General features: G+C 40.9%; 1 long non-coding RNA gene across 3 annotated transcripts in view; it reads left to right on the top strand.

Annotated features, from left to right (window-relative positions):
* LOC131516652 (uncharacterized) overlaps positions 1–18,343 on the top strand; it is an 80,605-nt gene that overhangs the window by 43,028 nt on the left and 19,234 nt on the right. For 2 of the 3 annotated variants that reach the window (XR_009264185.1, XR_009264186.1), the window contains exons 3-4: positions 3,699–3,879; positions 13,672–13,811. This is a non-coding gene — a long non-coding RNA (uncharacterized LOC131516652). The remainder of the gene's footprint in view (positions 1–3,698; positions 3,880–13,671; positions 13,812–18,343) is intronic. The other variant, XR_009264187.1, reaches the window with a different exon arrangement.

The following is an 18,343-nucleotide window of genomic DNA, read 5'->3' on the forward strand; positions in this document are numbered from 1 at the left end:
TTCAAGATACCTCAAAGCTATAACACTGACTTTAGAAATTCAGATATTTTGTTCTTATCCAAGTAAATTTACTTTGTTGGTTGGTAATCTGTGACTGAAAAGAAGGTATTGTTAACTAATATTACCCTACTTATTCACCATACACTTGGCTTTTCTGCCTTTTGTCAAAAGCAAAAACAGTACTTAGAAGTTCGAGTGCGTAGGTCCTTTGCAAGAAAATAAACTACAGAACACTTTTCCTGTGCTCTACTTTTTATTCATGGCCACATTGTAACCTAGGAAATATAAAGGGAATATCCAAAGCGAAACAAACCAAAAAGAGACAGAGTCTCAGAGAAAGACACATCCCTTAAAATTTGCCGATTTCTTTTTAGGAGTTCACCAGATTTTACGTTACTTTGATGATTTCAGCCATTCTTTAGAGAGGTAGGTATAACTATTAGAGAAAAAAGATCAACTTGGTCCTCTCATATTTTTATTGATAGAGTTATTAAGCCATCTGTTTACTCTTGGAAACTGTTCAGGTTTCACAGTCCTTGGGGCTTCTTTCAGAGGAACCAATGTTGTGATGTTATATAGAGTTGGGATTTTATTTATACATACAGGGTTAAAGTTTTTGGGTCAATATTTTTTTTATGATCCATTACACAGAAATGATAATGTCTTGCTGGTTTTATTACAATCAATCCTATGATCATAATTTTGTTATTTATGGAAACTTTAGACTCCAGTGCTATGACAAAGGTCTTCTGTTTTGTTTTCTGCCTGTGATAAAATCTTAGAATTGGAAAGGATTATGTATTAATAGAGAGTGAGCGAGAGAGAGAGAGAGAGAGAGAGAGAGAGGGAGAGAGAAAGTGAGTCCAAAGCAGGCTCCACACCTAGCACAAAGCCCAACAGGGGGCTCAATCTCATGACCATGAGGTCATGACCTAAGCTGAAATCAAGTGTTGGATGCCTAACCAACCGAGCCACAAAAGCACCCCAGAATTGGAAAGGATTTTGAAGATCATTCCAACTTCCTCCTTAGTGTAGAATATTTACCATGGTGTCTTAGGCAAATTAGCATTGATGCTTTCACTGAATACCTCTTAATATGACTCTTCTTTTTTCTAGAAGCTCTTTACCATTCCTAGAGAGCTCTAGCTGTCGCAGACTTCCACATCTGAACACACGACAAACACAAGTCTATTTCACTTCTACCTGTTAATTTTTTTCTGTCTTCCTGTCTGGAGGATTTGTGGTAAGCTCCAGTCAACATCAAATAACACAGCCTAAAGTTCCACAGATTTTGGAGAAGGAGTTTTGATCCCTATTTGATTTCCTGGGATTAAAGGTGGATGTAGGACCCTGGGATAGATTGTGCTCTTGGGGTAGATTATGTGTACTTACTGTGTTCTAATAACTCAAAATGGAATAAGTTAGCAAGGATAAGCTGTAAAATCAAGTTCATTAATCTAAGTACACCCTATGCTGTTTGTAGCAAGAATGTTTCCCTTTAAATAAAATTAAGTGAGAGATACAGACCTTCAACTCAGAAGTGCTCTTAGATTTGGAGTTCAAATTCTTCATTCTATGGCTGGAGGAACCTTACCCAGCGCACTCCCTAGCGTTTGCTAGCGAAGTTCCCAGGGATCTCTAGGGACCTCAGAGGCTTATCAGATGCTTTACAGATAGTGTGAAGGTTTCAGGGGGACTAATAAAATAATTTTGTTTACATGCATTTTCTGAATATTGAGGTTTAACATGATTTACTATTTTCACATGAATCTTTTCTATCTCAATAAGTATGATATTCTTAAAAGTGTGCATGTGCGACAAGTGTTGGTCAGTTCATCTAGTGTGACATATGAAAAATTTCTTCCTTGTTTCCATTTGTTACATTTGCCTTTTTGTCTTCTTTTTATATATTGTGAAATGCCCCGTTCACAAAAATGAATCAATGAATCAAAGTGACACACATAGCCACACAAAGGCTCCAACTCTGTGTCCCTATAAAACGTGACTCTCATCTGAGACAAATGAATTAGTACCGTGAAGATTTCACTCAGGCAGCTAGAATAAAAAAGGGCGAAATCTGAAATAAAAAATAAATATCTGAATACTGGGTTTAATAAGACTGGGAGAGTCACTTTCGCGCTCATTTCTGGTGCATTGCCAGTTATGGAACTTCTATACAGTGGTATGAACCCATTTGTATAATTTTCAAGCAAAGTGGAGTGATTTCACTGTAAGTCAGTAGAATTTTTCCAAGAAAAAGTATAAAAGAATGCTTTCCAGGACAAAACTGCTGGCATTTAAGAGAAGGGCAGACATACAAAGGCTTCATTCAAAGCTTCAATACTTATAGGAAAAAAGAAAATTACACCAGTCTTAAGAAAGTTATAAAGGTAGCTAAGAAAGTGAAGATAATTATTATGATCAGATGTAAAGCAAGCAAGGAAAAAAAAAGCCTTTGACAAATTCCTTGTCAAATGACAAGACGGGATGGTGTAAAGTCACTAGCACCCAATACGGAGGAACAATTACTGTGAAGACCATGCAAACAGACATTTTATTTTATAATTGGGTGAAATTTCCTTCAATATGTGGGAGGAACATAAATGAAGGGAGAGGTGTGTGAGGTCTGCTTCCTCTGTTTATGCTAAAAAAAAATGCAAGCTTCAAGAAAGTGTTCTTTGCACTTAGGTAATGATGAATGTAAGGGCATCGCAGAGTGTGGAAAATGTTCACTCGTTTAGTACTAACAAAACTTTCTGCTCAGCAGGGAAGGGGGCTGCAAAAGGAATAAAGGAAGCCACGGCGCATATCAACCCACACATTGTTTTAGTCACAGAACGTGGTTTGTGGTTGATTTAATGGTGGGAGAGACTGAAAAGTTCTGAATATGACAAAATTGTAGCTACTGGGATTATGTCTTCTCAGAAATGTGCTGAGAAATGGGTAACAAATATAAGACTGGCTGCTTTTCAGGAAAAGATGTTTACTATTTATTTGTTTGTTTACTGTTTATTTATTTATTTATTTGGAGCAGTGGGTAGGGACAGAAGGAGAGGGAGGGAGAATCCCAAACAGGCTCTGTGTTGTCAGCATGGAGCCCAATGTAGGGCTTGATCCCAGGACCCCAGGATCATGACCTGAGCCCAAATCAAGAGTGAGAAGCTCAACGAACTGAGCCACCCAAACGCCCCCACACTTTTTAAGTGAGGGAAGACATAGGACATTTTTTTTTCATGTAGGTAAAGACCACTCCAGTGATTTCAAAAGGCTGGTTTAAGTGATGTATCTCAGCAACATCTCAGTTTATTGACTAGCTTAAAGTGACCACTTGAGGGGTGCCTGGGTGGCTTAGTCAGTTAAGAATCGACGTCAGCTCGGGTCATGATCTCACGGTCTGTGAGTTCAAGCCCTGCGTCAGGCTCTGTGCTGATAGCTCAGAGCCTGGAGCCTGCTTCGGATTCTGTGTCTCCCTCCCTCTCTCTCCCTCCCCACTCATGCTCTGTCTCTCTCTGTCTCAAAAAATAAATAAAAACATTAAAAAAATTAAAAAAAATAAAGTGACCACTTGAGGGCTGAAGTATCATTTTTAATGCTGAGGGTAACCTATCAGGGTCTTCTCGGATCAAACAAAACTGCAAATGGCTGATTGCCAGGAATTTGAGGCTTTCTCAGGAACTAATGATTTTCTCACTCATCAGAGACAGAAAACAATGATGCAGCATCAAAGATATTTAAAAACCACATCCGGCAGCTGTGACAGAACATGAAAAGAGTGGATTATGAGAATCTGTGGCAGATGTTAATTGTGTATCTTCCCCCACCCACCTCAAGAGCTGTTCTTCCCCAAAGGACCACCATTTGGTTCAGGGCAGCCCCAAGGTATGAAAAGCAACAATTCTAAATGAATGAATGAATGAATGAATGAATAAGCGGGCTCCTGGGTGGCTTAGTTGGTTGAACACCCGACTTTGGCTCAGGTCATGATCTCACAGTTTGTAGGTTTGAGCCCCGTGTTGGGCTCTGTGCTGACAGCTTGAAGCCTGGAGCTGTTTTGGGCTCTGTGTCTCCCTCTCTCTCTGCCCCTCCCTAGCTCTCTCTCTCTCTCTCTCTCTCTCTCTCTCAAAAATAAACAAAACATTAAAAATATTCTCAAAAAAAGAAAAAAGAAAGTTCATTATAAAAAAATAAGCATTAAAAAATTAAAAAACAAAGAAAAATAAAAGCAACAGTTCTATGTGGGACCATGTACACTTTAATGGGTTGTGCACAGTACAACTACTGTGGTCATTTTCCTTTGTCTAGGATAATTCCAGCATTTCTGTTCCCTTTCACTTGTAGAGAGGGGTGGGCATAAGGCATTGTTCTAGAAATGAGACAGAGGATGAGGTGTTTGGGGTCCTCTGGGAAAGCCTAAGGATGATAAGCCAATACACTAAGGGTAATAGAAGAAAGATATAAAGTTTGCTTCCTTGATAACATCAGTGAACCACTAAACCAAGGTCAGAGCAACCTGTCTAAGGACTTGTTATTATGTGAAAAATAAACCTCAGTTTGGTTAAGCAGTGTTACTGGGCATTAATTACTTGCAACCAAAAATCTTCTTAACAGGTACATAGTATACCCATTTTTTAGGAGAAGGATACTGATTCATCTGTGTAAATACAGATGCTATTAATATTTTGGTGGTTTCACTTCCAGATTTTTCTGTATATCCACATGGCACATAAAATCAAGTCCCTTCTATATTGACATGCAGTGGGGTGTCTGGGGAAATGTAAAACAGAACACCTGACATTGTTGTATTTTAAATGAAGAGATCAAGTCTATAGCAAGTAATTTTTGTTATAAGAATCATTTGAGTACTTTTCCTTACTTATTAGAAGTAAGGCAAGATGTTTACATTGCTCTACCAAAATTCTATACTGAGATACTCTTTTTCTGTTAGAAAGTCTTTGTCTCTGAATAACTCCAGTATATAGAGCAGAGATACGGTGTGCCCTACTTGGCCTAAGGAGTCCAGAGGCTCTTTTAAGAAAAGGTAACACAACCACTGTGAAAGTTATTTCACTGGAGTGAAATAACCATGTGTTTAAAATAGACGGACCCAAGAGCTGAGTCTAGGACTATGTTGGCAAAGGGGTGGAACAAAGGGACATAGGTTGGCAGACCCTAGAAGCTTTCCCACCCACTCCTCTTGGGAGCTGGCTTAGACCTGGGATACTAGCTGTGCAAATAAGTCAGTTTCTGTAACTCTGAGAACTGTGCCCAAGTCAATGTGGACCTATCTTGATCCCCCCGAAACACTACAGAATGAGTTTTTCTTCTCAAGAACAATTATAACAAAGGCAGGAATCTGCACCTGGACAGAGGATAACAGTGGGGAGGATATCAGCCATAGCAAATGGGGGAAGTCCCTTTGGGAGACTGTCACTTCGCCAGAGCAAAACTGCTCCACAATGGAGAAGCTCATCTGCTTACCCCAGAGGCTTACACGTAAATGCCTACGAAGGTCAGGCTGGTAACATAAATGAGTTGTCTTGGTTTAATCATTAATCAGTTGATTTAGTCAATTGGCATTTGTCAGCCACTGTCCTAAGCATGTGGAATACATCAGGGAAAAAAAAACAAAACAACGCAACCCACTACAATAAACAAAATAAAACAATTCATGTCATAGATTGCAGGAAGGGGTGTTTATATGCAAGTGGTGTGTATGAAGGTAAATGTGAACCAACAATCTCAAGGGAGGCAATAGAACAGAGAGTGGTTAAGTCGGTGCCAGACAGGTCTGCACATGCCCTGCCTGGAGGGGGCAACCATTGTCAGGCTCAGGTGATTGCTGCAGGCAGGGAGGTGGGCCCAGGGTCACCAGATCTAATGGTTTTTAAGGAGAAGTTATACATCTCTGTTTTTGCATTCAATTTTCTGATTTTTAAATGGAGGCATGCATTTCAATGTGAAAAGCCATCGGGATGATGTTAAGATGTTATGGGGGAAGCGAGAGGAAGGGTATGTTGTAAACTCACTATGTTGTTTTCACAGCATCTTGTGACCTAAAATTATTTCTAAATAAAAAACTTATAGGAAAATATTGCAGGTACTAAAATGATCTGGATACGGCTTATAAGTTGTCAGTTACAACTTTTACTTTATAAATTGATTCTCTGGTAAAGGAAATTTTAAAGAGCTATAATATCTGTTCATTAGTTTGTCCATTTTTTATGCATCTGTTCTTTCAAAACTACTTATTAAGAGTCTATTATGGGGGCACCAGGGTGGCTCAGTCGGTTAAGCATCTGACTTTGGCTCAGGTCATAATCTCATGGTTCATGGGTTTGAGCCCTGCATTAGGCTCTGTGCTGACAGCTCAGAGCCTGGAGCCTGCTTCAGATTCTGTGTCTCCCTCTCTCTCTGCCCCTCCCCTGCTCATGCTCTGTCTCACTCTCTCAAAAATAAATAAACATTTTTTTTTAAAGAGCCTATTCTATGTGTTCAGGTAATAGGGCTATATTAGGGAAGAAAAGAGATCATGTAACATAGTTGATGAATAAATTATATAGTATTTTAGTTTTTAAAAATTTATTTTATTTTAGGGAGAGAGAGAGAGAGGGAGGGAGAGGGGGGGGGGAGAATCTGAAGCAGGCTCCACACTCAGTGTGGAGCCCGATGTGGGCCTCGATCCCATGAGACTGAGATCATGACCTGAGTGGAAACCAAGAGTCAGAACCTCAACTTGACTGAGCCACCTAGGCATCCTAATTATATAATTACATAGTTATAGACTATGTGTATATAGTTATATCGTTTTAGAGAGTGATAAATGCTATGGAGAAAATGGAGGGAGGATGGAGAGGGAGAGAGGGAGGAAACTTAAAATAGATCACTTTCCTGAGGAGAAAGGCAACCTAGTTTGGTTTGCTCCTGCCCTGACAGAATATGAAGAGCGGACGCTGTTTTTGCTCTGAAGACTGAGCCAGGGACTAGCGACAGGTGGCAATTTTTGCCTCAGTCCTCTAGGGGTGGGGTTAACCCTGCCCCAAAGCCTGGCAGTACAGTGACCCAACCAGAAGTCAATACTCCTGAGGGTACCAGTGGTGGTCCCCAGACATACACGGGGAAGGATGTTTAAGATTTCAGTGACACTGGTAGGAAGTAGCCAGGTGGCCCTTCCTCCTCTCACCTTCCCTGAGAATCAAAAGACTTTTTAAGTAGCTTGCTTACGGTTGCCCAAAACACTAAGAATTATAAACAGAAAATTACTCAGAGTTCCATAGCTAAAAATAACTCTTTCATTACTCTCACTCTCTCTCTCCCACACACACTCATACATTTCTACATAAGTGGTATATTTTATACTAAGTGTATTTCCTTATGTTACTAAGTAGTTTTCAGAATAATGATTTTTTATGGCTATACAGAGAGCCATCATCTGGATGCACATGATTTATTTATTTATTTATTTATTTATTTATTTATTTAAATGTTTTATTTATTTTTGAGACAGAGAGAGACAGAGCATGAAAAGGGAGGGGCAGGGAGAGAGGGAGACACAGAATCCGAAGCAGGCTCCAGGCTCCGAGCTGCCAGCATAGAGCCCGACGTGGGGCTCGAACCCACAAACCGTGAGATCATGACATGAGCCAAAGTCCAACACTTAACCGACTGAGCCACCCAGGCGCCCAACACGTGAGAGATTTAAATGCTTCCTGATTCTTGGACATTTAGGCTTTTATTACTTCCTTATTATATATAATGTAGCAATGAACAAGGCTGAATATTAAGTTCTGTGTGAAACTGCGAACTTTAAAACTTTTAATTTTCCTGGCTCAATTGCATTTCAAAATTACTGTACCAGTTTATACTTCTACCAAAATACATGAGAAAGACCATTCCCTGTTATTTGCCAATACTGTATATTATCATTCTTAAAATTCCACACATTTTTCACAGCAAAGAATGGAATTACTATTTTATTTTGCATTATTTTGATGTACTAAGTTCTTTCTAAATATTTGTTTTTAATGTTTATTTACTTTCTAGAGAGAGAGACAGACAGAGTGTGAGCAGGGGAGGGACAGAGAGAGAAGGAGACATAGAATCTGAAGCAGGCTCCAGGCTCCAGAACAGTCGGCACAGCGCCCGATGTGGGGCTAGAACTCACCAACCGTGAGATCACGACCTCAACTGAGTGTCCGAGGACACTCGACTGAACCACCCAGGAGCCCCTTGATGTACTAAGTCTAAGAAAACTTTATTACTTGGGACTTTACACAGGGAATCTGCTAGGTGACAGTGTACATTGTTTAGACTGTTTTAATGCTTTTCTATTCCCTTAGACCTAAAGTTTTTAGTGCGGGTTTATCTGCTAGGTGCATATGCGACCCTGGATAATTGATGAACTACTCTGGGCCTCTTTTATTTCAACTGTAAGACGATGATCACTAAAGTTCCTTCTGGAATTTTTCAGTGAGAAACGAGACAGATTTAATACGTGGTTTTTAATTGGCTGGTTCTAAAATGTAACCTCAGGATTGGGCTGTAGACTTGACTCATCTGGAGGTGCTGCTTAAGGCGGAAGAGCACAGAAAAGCAGCAGATTCCTACACGTAGTATTTAACACCTTCACAGTGCCTGCATAAACTAGTGTTGGAACTTTGCGTCTGATGAGAAATAACATCATTTGACATATTATACACCTCTATTTTTCTAGGCATTTACATTTTTTTTTAACAGAGAGAAGACTGTGCTTCCTCGTGAGCTTTATAATTGCCAATTAAACATCGCAATGCAATTTGTTAGCCATTTCAAGCACACCTGTGCGTACTCCCCCTAGTGGTTGAAGCTATTTAAAATATTTATTAAACATTCCAGCTGAATGCGTAGCTATACTGTACCAATGTTGAAATTTGTTCTCTCATAAACTTTCCTCATCTATCCAGAACCACTGTTGCTTAAAAAAAAAATTCTTTTTTTAAAATTTAATTTTATTAAAAAAATTTTTTTTAACATTTATTTATTTTTGAGACAGAGACAGAGCATGAACGGGGGGGGGGGGGGGGTGTGTCAGAGAAAGAGGGAGACACAGAATCTGAAACAGGCTCCAGGCTCTGAGCTGTCAGCACAGAGCCCGACGCGGGGCTCGAACCCACGGACCGTGAGATCATGACCTGAGCCGAAGTCCGACGCTCAACCGACCGAGCCACCCAGGCGCCCCCCAAAATTCTTTTTTAAATGTTTATTTATTTTTGAGAGAGAAAGACACAAAGTGTGAACGGGGGAGGGGCAGAGAGCGAGGGAGACACAGCATCTGAAACGGGCTCCAGGCTCTGGGCTGTCAGCACAGAGCCTGACCCTGGACTCAAACTCACGAGCCACAAGATCATGACCTGAGCTGAATGAAGTTGGATGCTTAACTGACTGAGTCACCCAGGCGCCCCTAGAACCACTGTTGCTTTTTAATGCATCATTAAAAAAAAGACATGGGGAGATGATTTTTGTGCCATCTCAATGTAAAGGAAAGGGACACAAAGTAATCCATTAACTCAATTCAAAAGAAATTTGTTGCTCAGTGTGAGTACAGTACTAAGGTACACAAAGAATGACAGGGTTCTGTCCTCAAGGAGCTGATAATCTACAGAGGGTGTATGTGCTAGAGTCTGGGTTATTCTTTGTCTTTGTCTCCTCTGTGCAGCACGCAACTCTTGGCACCTTGGGAGAGGCATGAAGCTTGCTTGGGAGGGTTTTCACAGGCCTGTGGTCATGGATTTAGTTCTGGGCTTCCGTCCCCACTAGAGTCCTCTGAAATGTTAGTGATCCCACTGGGTTTCCAGCCCCATAGGGCATGCTGCCCTCCAGAGCTGAATCCTTTCAACATAACCATGAGACCCCTTTGAATCTTCCCATCTTCCTTCAGGACTTCCTTATCTCTCTGGTGGAAGGGGAATGGAAACTTCCTGTTGCTTTATTTTGCCATCTGGGCTCGAAAGGAAGCTTTGTCAGGAGGCTATGTCAGCTACCCATGGCTTCTTTTCTGCTTCGGTGCTGTCTCTAGATTCAACCTTGGCCTTGACCTTATAAGTGGGGAAGATGTTCCATGTCTCCCTTCAAAGCTCTGCTGTACCTAAATATCTTGCATTTCTCTCTAGGATCTCTTTTTCCAGCCCATGAGAACTCAATTTGGGCAAAGGGATGGGGAATCACAGAGCCTTCTACCAGGAGTTTTGAGTGAAGGGCCAAAAATTAGACATCTGTCTGTAGCTTCTTTCTGACACTTCAGTCCTGTTTCTTGGAGCAGTGCTAGTCTCAAGTTCACAGCCTGGGTAGGAGAGGACCACAGGAGACACGTGTCAGTTAATTCCTCCCTTATTTCAAGACAAGAAATACCCCAATAGGAGTGGTGTCAACTGTGAGGAAGAATGAAGACAGAGAAGGAGGGGGAAAAGAGGTATAGCATTTCATTTGGAGGTTAGGAGGCCGTAAATACCTTTGAGAAGTAAATTCCAGGGCGCCTGGTTGGCTCAGTCAGTTAAGACTCCCACTCTTGATTTTGGCTCAGGTCATGATCTCACAGTTGGTGAGATAGAGACCAGCATGGTGCTCAGTGCTGTCAGCTGAATCCTGCTTCGGATTCTCTCTTTCCCTCTTTCTCTGCCCCTCACCTGCTCATGCTCTCTTGCTCTCTCTCTCTCTCAAAAATAATGTAAAAAGAAAAAAGAAAAAAGAAATTCCAAGTCTCTGATAGTCTGTGGTTGAGGAGGAAGGGGGTAAGGGGTGTGTGTTGTGGGTGGCGAAGTTTAACACATGGCACTGAGCACTTAGTGTACCAAGCACTGCTTTAAGTGCTTTAGGTGAATTAACTCATCTCAAGACAGTTGTCTTTCCCTCCCACTAACAGAGAAACTGAGTTCCAGACAGGTTAAGATGTCTGTCCAAGAACAACACACAGTTCGTAAGTGGAAGAGGCAGCCTGACTCTGCAATCCTATATGCTGTTGTGGTGGGTGAAGAGCTCGTGAAAAGCAGAGGGGAGCCCAGCCCAGAGATTTCATTTTAGACTAAGGGTTTCTGAACACCTGTAAAGAGGGGAGAAGGAGCTGGTGGGGAGGAAGGAGAGCCTACCTTTAACCAACATTCATTTGATGAATTACTAACATGCAGGAGAACAAGCAAGTAAGATGTGATAGGAAAAGCAAGGAAGACAGAAGTGCACCGCCCCGAGGGGAGCCAGGACAGAGGCAGGGTCTGAGGGGAGCGTGGAGAGATCCTGAGCCTGAGGGGAGACATCAGGATGGCCCAAGACGGGGGAGGCTATGAACCATTGGCAGGATGACTTTGGTTTTCTCCTTGGTGGAGGGTGGGAAGGACTCTCGAATCTGTCGGGAGTGGCTTTAGGGGAATGCCCCAAGGGGTCAAAGAGAAAGGAAGGAAAAACTGCTGAGTCACGCTGAAGTGTTGTGATGACCCAGTTATGTACCAGACCCTATACTGTGTGTATTATATACCTTTCATCACAGTAGCCTTGCGTGATCAACACGACTACCCTGATTGAATTGGACAAAGAGAAGCAGGGAATTGAAGCCATTTGCTTACGGTTATTTAGCTAGTAAGTGGTGGAACTTCCGGTCAAATTCAGGGGTTCGGAAATTCGGGGGACTTCCCGGCCCAGCAGTTCGTCGTGACATAAAGCACCAAGAGATGACCTTTGAGGCGGTGAGAGTCGATGAGGCCCCCCAGGGGAGACTGTAGCGTGGTAAAGATAGTGACCCGTCTGGGGCCAAAGCCCATGTATTTCTACTACTCAGTGGTATTGCAGAATGCACCTGTAGTAGAATCCCTCAGTGTACTTTGTACCTTTGAGGTTCAAGTCTTGGCAGCTTGAGAGCAGAAAAAAAAAAAAATAGATGAGAGGCACCCAGAGTTGGGGGCTGATAAGGAGCGAATGGTCAAGTAGGCGTGGCCAGGTGGGTGGGTCTAGATAACGCCGCATGCAAGTCCTGGCCACTCCAGGTCCCCTTGAAGGGCTGTACTGTGTTCCAGAACTTTTAAGTCCATTTACAACAAGCCGCTTCGAAATTGAAACTTTTAGTCGACATTTTTACCTCGCGCAAAGTCTTGGCACTTCAGATCTCTTTCTCTGAGTTTTAGAAAAATCTTTGCGATCTCATTGCATAGCAGAACACGGGTTGATGAGCCATGTATATTCTTGGGAGAAAACTGCATTTTCAGAACTGGTTTGAAACACGTTTTTCTAAAAATTCTGCTGTTGATGTCTGTTTTCTTCTCACAGCCATGTGGATGAATACATTCTTACCCTTTATTTTATCTTTCTAAACAAAATAAAATAGGATATCTGTTCAAAAACATTTAATAAGGTAAAAGAAAAGCCAGTTGGAAAAAAAGGTCAGCAGGACACAAGGACGTGTGATATTTGCTGAAAGCGCCTGTCAGAAGATTCTGAGTAAGTTAGATTGGCCAAGGGAAACAAGATACAATTAAGGCGAAACTCATTCCCCCAAGATCGCTGAAATGTGAGTTTATGAATCCGGAGAGGTAGGAGGCCAAATGAGATCTAATTGTGTCTTATTTGACTTGGCCTTTTAAATGGATAACGCTTGGCGTTCTCTGCAAATATCACACTTTTGTCAAACTGACCTTACTCTAATGTGTTTTTCTTTTTGTAAATGTGAAGTATTTTTGATCATACAATAGTAACTCAATTAATAAGATTTTCGAGTACAAAGGCAGACTATGCCCTAAGGGAAACCATATTACCAGTGGAAAAAGTTTCATCCTTCACGATCATATTCTAGCTCAAATAGTTCTCACAGTGGGACCTTGAAAGGGCAAAGAAAAAAAATAGCTCAAGAAATAGTTCTTTTGCAAAGATTCACACTCTCAGTTGAAATACACTAGAAAAATAAGAGACTAGGTCACCCAGATAAAGGGATGTTCACAATCAGGACAGAAAGTGTGAAATATTGTCAACTCCAAATTGTCTTTTAGTTGTGTTATGTAAAAAAGAGTTGTACTATAGAAAAAAAAAAAACCTAAATCAGACATAGTTCTTAAGCTCACTGTCTTAAGTTTACATTGCAACGCATGATATTTTCTGAAGGAGATTTAACTTCTTCATTTTATTTTTTTTGGTCCTGGTTTCCACCAAAGCCTTCAGCCTTGGCTCCGGCTGACCAGGGTTCTAGTCCAAACTTGGCCATCAACTCATGATGCATTTAGGCAAACCATTCGTTCTCTCTGGGACTCTTCATTTCCCATCTGCAGATGAGTGTTCTGAGCTGGGTGATGGCCAGGTTCAGCTCAAACTGCATGTGACCCTACTTGACTTTGAACCCTGTGAATAATCTAAAGCTGAATTAAAGTTGGAAGGAGGAGGGGTTCTCTTAGTGTGTTTGTTCCCTTGTTTATTGATTGGCTTTAAAAAAAATTCAGGAGAGGGGTGCCTGGGTGGCTCAGTCCGTTGGGTGTCTGACTTCGGCTCAGGTCACGATCTCACAATTCGTGGGTGCAAGCCCCACAGCAGCCTCTGTGCTGCCAGCACAGAGCCAGCTTCCGGTTCTCTGTCTCCCTCTCTTCTGCCCCTCACCTGCTCATTCTTGTTCCCCTTCTCTCAAAGAAAAAGAAACATTAATTTTTTTTTTTTTTTTTTTAATTTCAGGAGAAGGCATTTTCCATGAAAAATCAACACACCATGTCCTGGGAGAGCTGGGATCCTACCTGGCACCTTGTGGGAAACACTTCAGGCCCGGATGAAAGAAGAAGGAAGAGGAGGCCAAAATGAAGGCAGGAGGAACAGAGGTGATACCCCCCCCCCCCCCCCCCCCCCAAGGATCTGTAACTGTCCTTAACTCACAAAGACTGATTCTTCCTGCCTATCTTCTGGCCCTTGTGTAAGAACATCCTGCCCCCAAATGTTAGCAGTGTGAATGCCCTTCACTCGGTTTAACGATTCACTGATTGTAAAAAAATGTTTTACCTGGAATAACAAAGCGTATGTATTCCTGGAGCCTATGTCCACTGACCTGAACGGAGCCCTCCACCCCCACCTCCAGAAGTGTGCTAAGTGGATAAGGGGAGCCTGGCTAGTCTATATTTACCTAACCAGATAATTGACCGAACTAAATGGTCTTTTATTACCCTTATGTGGATTACTTACTTTGCAGGCTATCCCTAGTCCTTATTAAAACCATGTGTATTCCTGTCCCCCTTCTGAGCACCTTCTCTGAAAATCAATCCATACGTGCTCAGGAATGCAAACCACATGCATTTCAGAGTCAGTGTAAACAAACATAATTAAAAGGGCAAATTTACTTCAGAAATTATCTAATGCCGTCTGCATCAAAATAGAAATGACTTCTGGCTGCTTCCATTTACTCTTGTGGATATTTGTTAAGTTCAGGCCTGATTTTTCTGGAAAAACAACTGTGGATCTCCAACAGGCTTGATCTGGTCTCCCATCCCTGTGGTGTCCCCCTTGTAACAGATCATTCACGGAGATTACCGTTTTAGCATTTGAAACACAACATTCTTGAGAGTGGGGTGAAGATAACCCACGTAGATAAGAATGTAGGTCAAACTCAGAGAAGTTAAGCTGAAGTGAGTAGGAACAGCATTTCTGAGTCCGAAATATTTCTGTTACATAGGAAGAAGAGATTTACAGTTGAACTTTTGATTATAAAGAGGAAGGAAAATAAATAGCCTCAAAATTCCCATTAAAATAGTATTTTAACATACTCTCACCGACACATAAGGACTTGTTTTAAAGAAGTAACATTTCTTGACCCACAGTGGGTTGCCCTATTACTTTTTCTTTTGTTCATTGCTCTTCCTTAGAGCTAAAAATGGGGAAGTATTCGGTGTCCTACGGATCTCAAGCTATTACAAAAATGCAGTCCATAGTAGCTAATACTTTTCTGTGGTCAAAGATATTTTAGGTTGTAAATATTCTTTTAGGAAACATTAATAAATCAATCAGATTTGAAAGCGAGACCTTACAGTTATTTTATGAAATAGTATTTTAAGATAATTTCAGAATATCAAACACATCCGTCTCAATGGTGACTCTGATTTATTAAATATTCTCACTTCATCTATTAGGGATCTAGAAATTCACCTAGTATATCCATGTCCTTTATAGTTTACCTTAAAGGTGTTAACATGTTTAAGGTTAAGATAGATTGATTTAAATAATGTTTAAATTTAGAATACCTAGTTTCATAAGTAGATCTTTTTTAGTTCTTTTAATTTCAAAATTATTTTAAAAATATTTAAAGTTTGATTATACAAGCAATAAATGCATACATTGTCCTCGATAAAATTCCGACTCGAAAGACCTGGGTAAAGTCCTTTTTGACTAGCATCTGGAATTTAGGTCTCCTTCCCAGACATTAAAAACACTGCTATTTGTTTAGTGTCCTCTCTGCCAGATAACTGCTATTTGTATGCACATTTCCTGTGAAAAGTATTGAGGATTTTGGAGTATGTTTAACATAACTTGCATGAAATAGCTGTGTTATTCCGTAGCTAGCTTCTTCACTTAGTAGTGATGGGGTTTTGGGGGTTCAGAGCTGATGGCCAAGAAAGAATTTTTGAAGACACCTCCGGTGCAAAAAGGTGATTTTATTAAGGCACGGGGACAGAACCCATGGGCAGAAAGCTGCACTGGGATTGTGACCAGTAACTGATTATATACCCTCAGGTTGGGAGGGGGTTAGGGACAGCGAAAGTCTCTAAGGAATATTGGAAGCAAGGTTTCCAGGACCTTGTGAGGTTAGATGTTGTTAGGAAAATGCCATTTATTGCCATTTACTAAAACCTCAGTCATGACACCCTTCAGATGTGTATCAGGGGACCATAAGCTTGGGTTATGATTGCCAGCATATATCTTGGGGGAGTTGAGATAAAGGAAGTTTCTAAAAAAATTTTTTTAATGTTTACTTATTTTTGACAGAAAGAGAGAGAGAGAGAGGGAGAGAGAGACACAGTGTAAATCAGGAAGGGGCAGAGAGAGAGGGAGACACAGACTCCAAAGCAGGCTCCAGGCTCTGAGCTGTCAGCACAGAGCCCGATGTGGGGCTCTATCCCACAAACCATGAAATCATGACCTGAGCGGAAGTCCGCTGCTCAACCGAGTGAGCCACCCAGACGCCCCATATTCCAATTTTAATAGGTAGGTATTCAGGTTGTTGCCATTTTGTTACAACGATAAGTATGCTGCAGTAAATTGTATGCCTCATTACAATTGTCAAGTCTGAGTGGGATTTTAAACAGTTTTGCTTTCTTTTCTGAAGATTACCTACAGCCAAGTGTCAGTCTCCTGAAGGGTGCTTTTTAACCCTCGCCTCTATCCGGCATTTTCCTAAACAAAGTCCATTCTCACTGGAAGAAGCATTTTGAAGATAGCTGTTAAAGGAACATTAAAAATTTCCTACCTCATTTTATGCCCTCAGCGCTTGGCCCTCGTAATAGCAAATAGTTGAGACTTGATAAATATTTTTGTTGCTAAATAAATGATATATGTGGGGCAAAAAGAGCATTACACAGGGAAGGGGAGGAGCTACACTTTTGTGACTTGGTTTGTGATCCTCCATATGGGAAAAATTGCTTCCAGCTTCCCTTCCCTCCTCACCAATCGGAGGTGGTGGACCAGGAGGTTTCAAAGATCTTGCCTGTTGCTGTACTTTGTTTTTTTTTCTCGTTTTGGGGGTGAGGGTGGGCGTAGGGATTCGGAGTGCTATCCACAGCACTCTACACATTGTAGATGCTAAAGAAGTATTTGATTGTGTGGTAGTTTTTTGATTTTCACAGTATTGAAATATAGCAAAAATTTAAAAATATGTTTATACCTTTTTTTTTTTTTTAAATCAAAGGCGTGGGTAAAATGAAAAAGTCAGAGCTTGAGGCAATTTGTCACACACTAAAAGAATATGTTTACAAATCTAGGTATCAATCCTAAACATTAAAGGCAGAAAACTTAGATCTCTAGAAATCAAAAGGAAACATTTTGTTCGTGATCATTTCTTGGGCAACTATTATATATATATTTTTAATTTTTTACAAAATGTTTATTGATTTTTGAGAGAGAGAGAAAGAGAGAGAGAGCGTGTGCACGGGTGCGCGCAAGCACGAGTGGGGGAGGGGCAGAGACATGGAGACAGAATCTGAAGTAGGCTCCAGGCTCTGAGCTGTCAGCACAGAGCCCAACAGGGGTTTCAAACTCACAGACCCTGAGATCATGACCTGAATCCAAGTCGGACGCTCAACCGAATGAGCCACCCAGGTGCCCCTATTATATTTCTTTAATATAAGGAATCTGAGATTAAATTCTCATAAAAAAAAGTGTATTCACATTGCACTTGAGACAATAAGTTGTGCTTTCTTTATTCTCTTAAACTCTTTTATATTGATTTCGATAAGAAGGTGAGTGACTATGCTCTTTTAAAAATCAAATGCCCCTATCCTATTGTTATACATCAAAAGAATCTCTGATAGTCTCTGTTTTGGGTAAGTTGATCTGTTCAGGATTGCTGTAAAATCTTCCCTAGAGGTGGAGCAGGGGGCTAAATTTAGATTTATAGTCGTGAGGGGAAAAAAAGTCGTATGTATACACATGTAAATGACTCATTTTCTAGAAAGCTCTTTCCCACTTTATTTTTTTAATTTTTTTTAACGTTTTATTTATTTTTGAGACAGAGAGAGACAGAGCATGAACGGGGGAGGGGCAGAGAGAGAGGGAGACACAGAATCCGAAGCAGGCTCCAGGCTCTGAGCCATCAGCCCAGAGCCCGACGCAGGGCTCGAACTCACGGACCGCGAGATGGTGACCTGAGCTGGAGTCGGCCGCTTAACCGACTGAGCCACCCAGGCGCCCCTTCCCACTTTATTCTGAGAGTAGAAGTCAGAAGAGAGGAGGCATGCTTTACATAAATTTTTTCCTGAAAGGAAAGACTTCAGGAATTTAAAAAACTAACAAGTCAAAGTTGTATAAAACCCCACATTCTGATATCACTGTGTTGCTGGGTAATTTATTTTTATGATTTCAAATTTTGAACCTTGAGCATGTTAAATATTTTTACTTAAATGGAACTCAGTTATGATTACTTAAATTACTATTTTCTTTAAGTCAATATTGCTCTAATCGAATCACTATAGTTTTATTTGAAACTATCTGCTTAGAGTTCCCTTAAGGGTATTATTCTTTCATTTTTCTTAGATTAGTATATTCCTATTATTTCTTTAATAGTGTCAATCTTTTTGCTTAAGACTTGTTATACAAAAGTAATATGGTAACTGTGTACACACTCACTACTGTGTCATTTTTCACCAAATTA

This window comes from Neofelis nebulosa, chromosome 1 (genome assembly GCF_028018385.1).
Source record: "Neofelis nebulosa isolate mNeoNeb1 chromosome 1, mNeoNeb1.pri, whole genome shotgun sequence".
Lineage (NCBI taxonomy): Eukaryota > Metazoa > Chordata > Mammalia > Carnivora > Felidae > Neofelis > Neofelis nebulosa.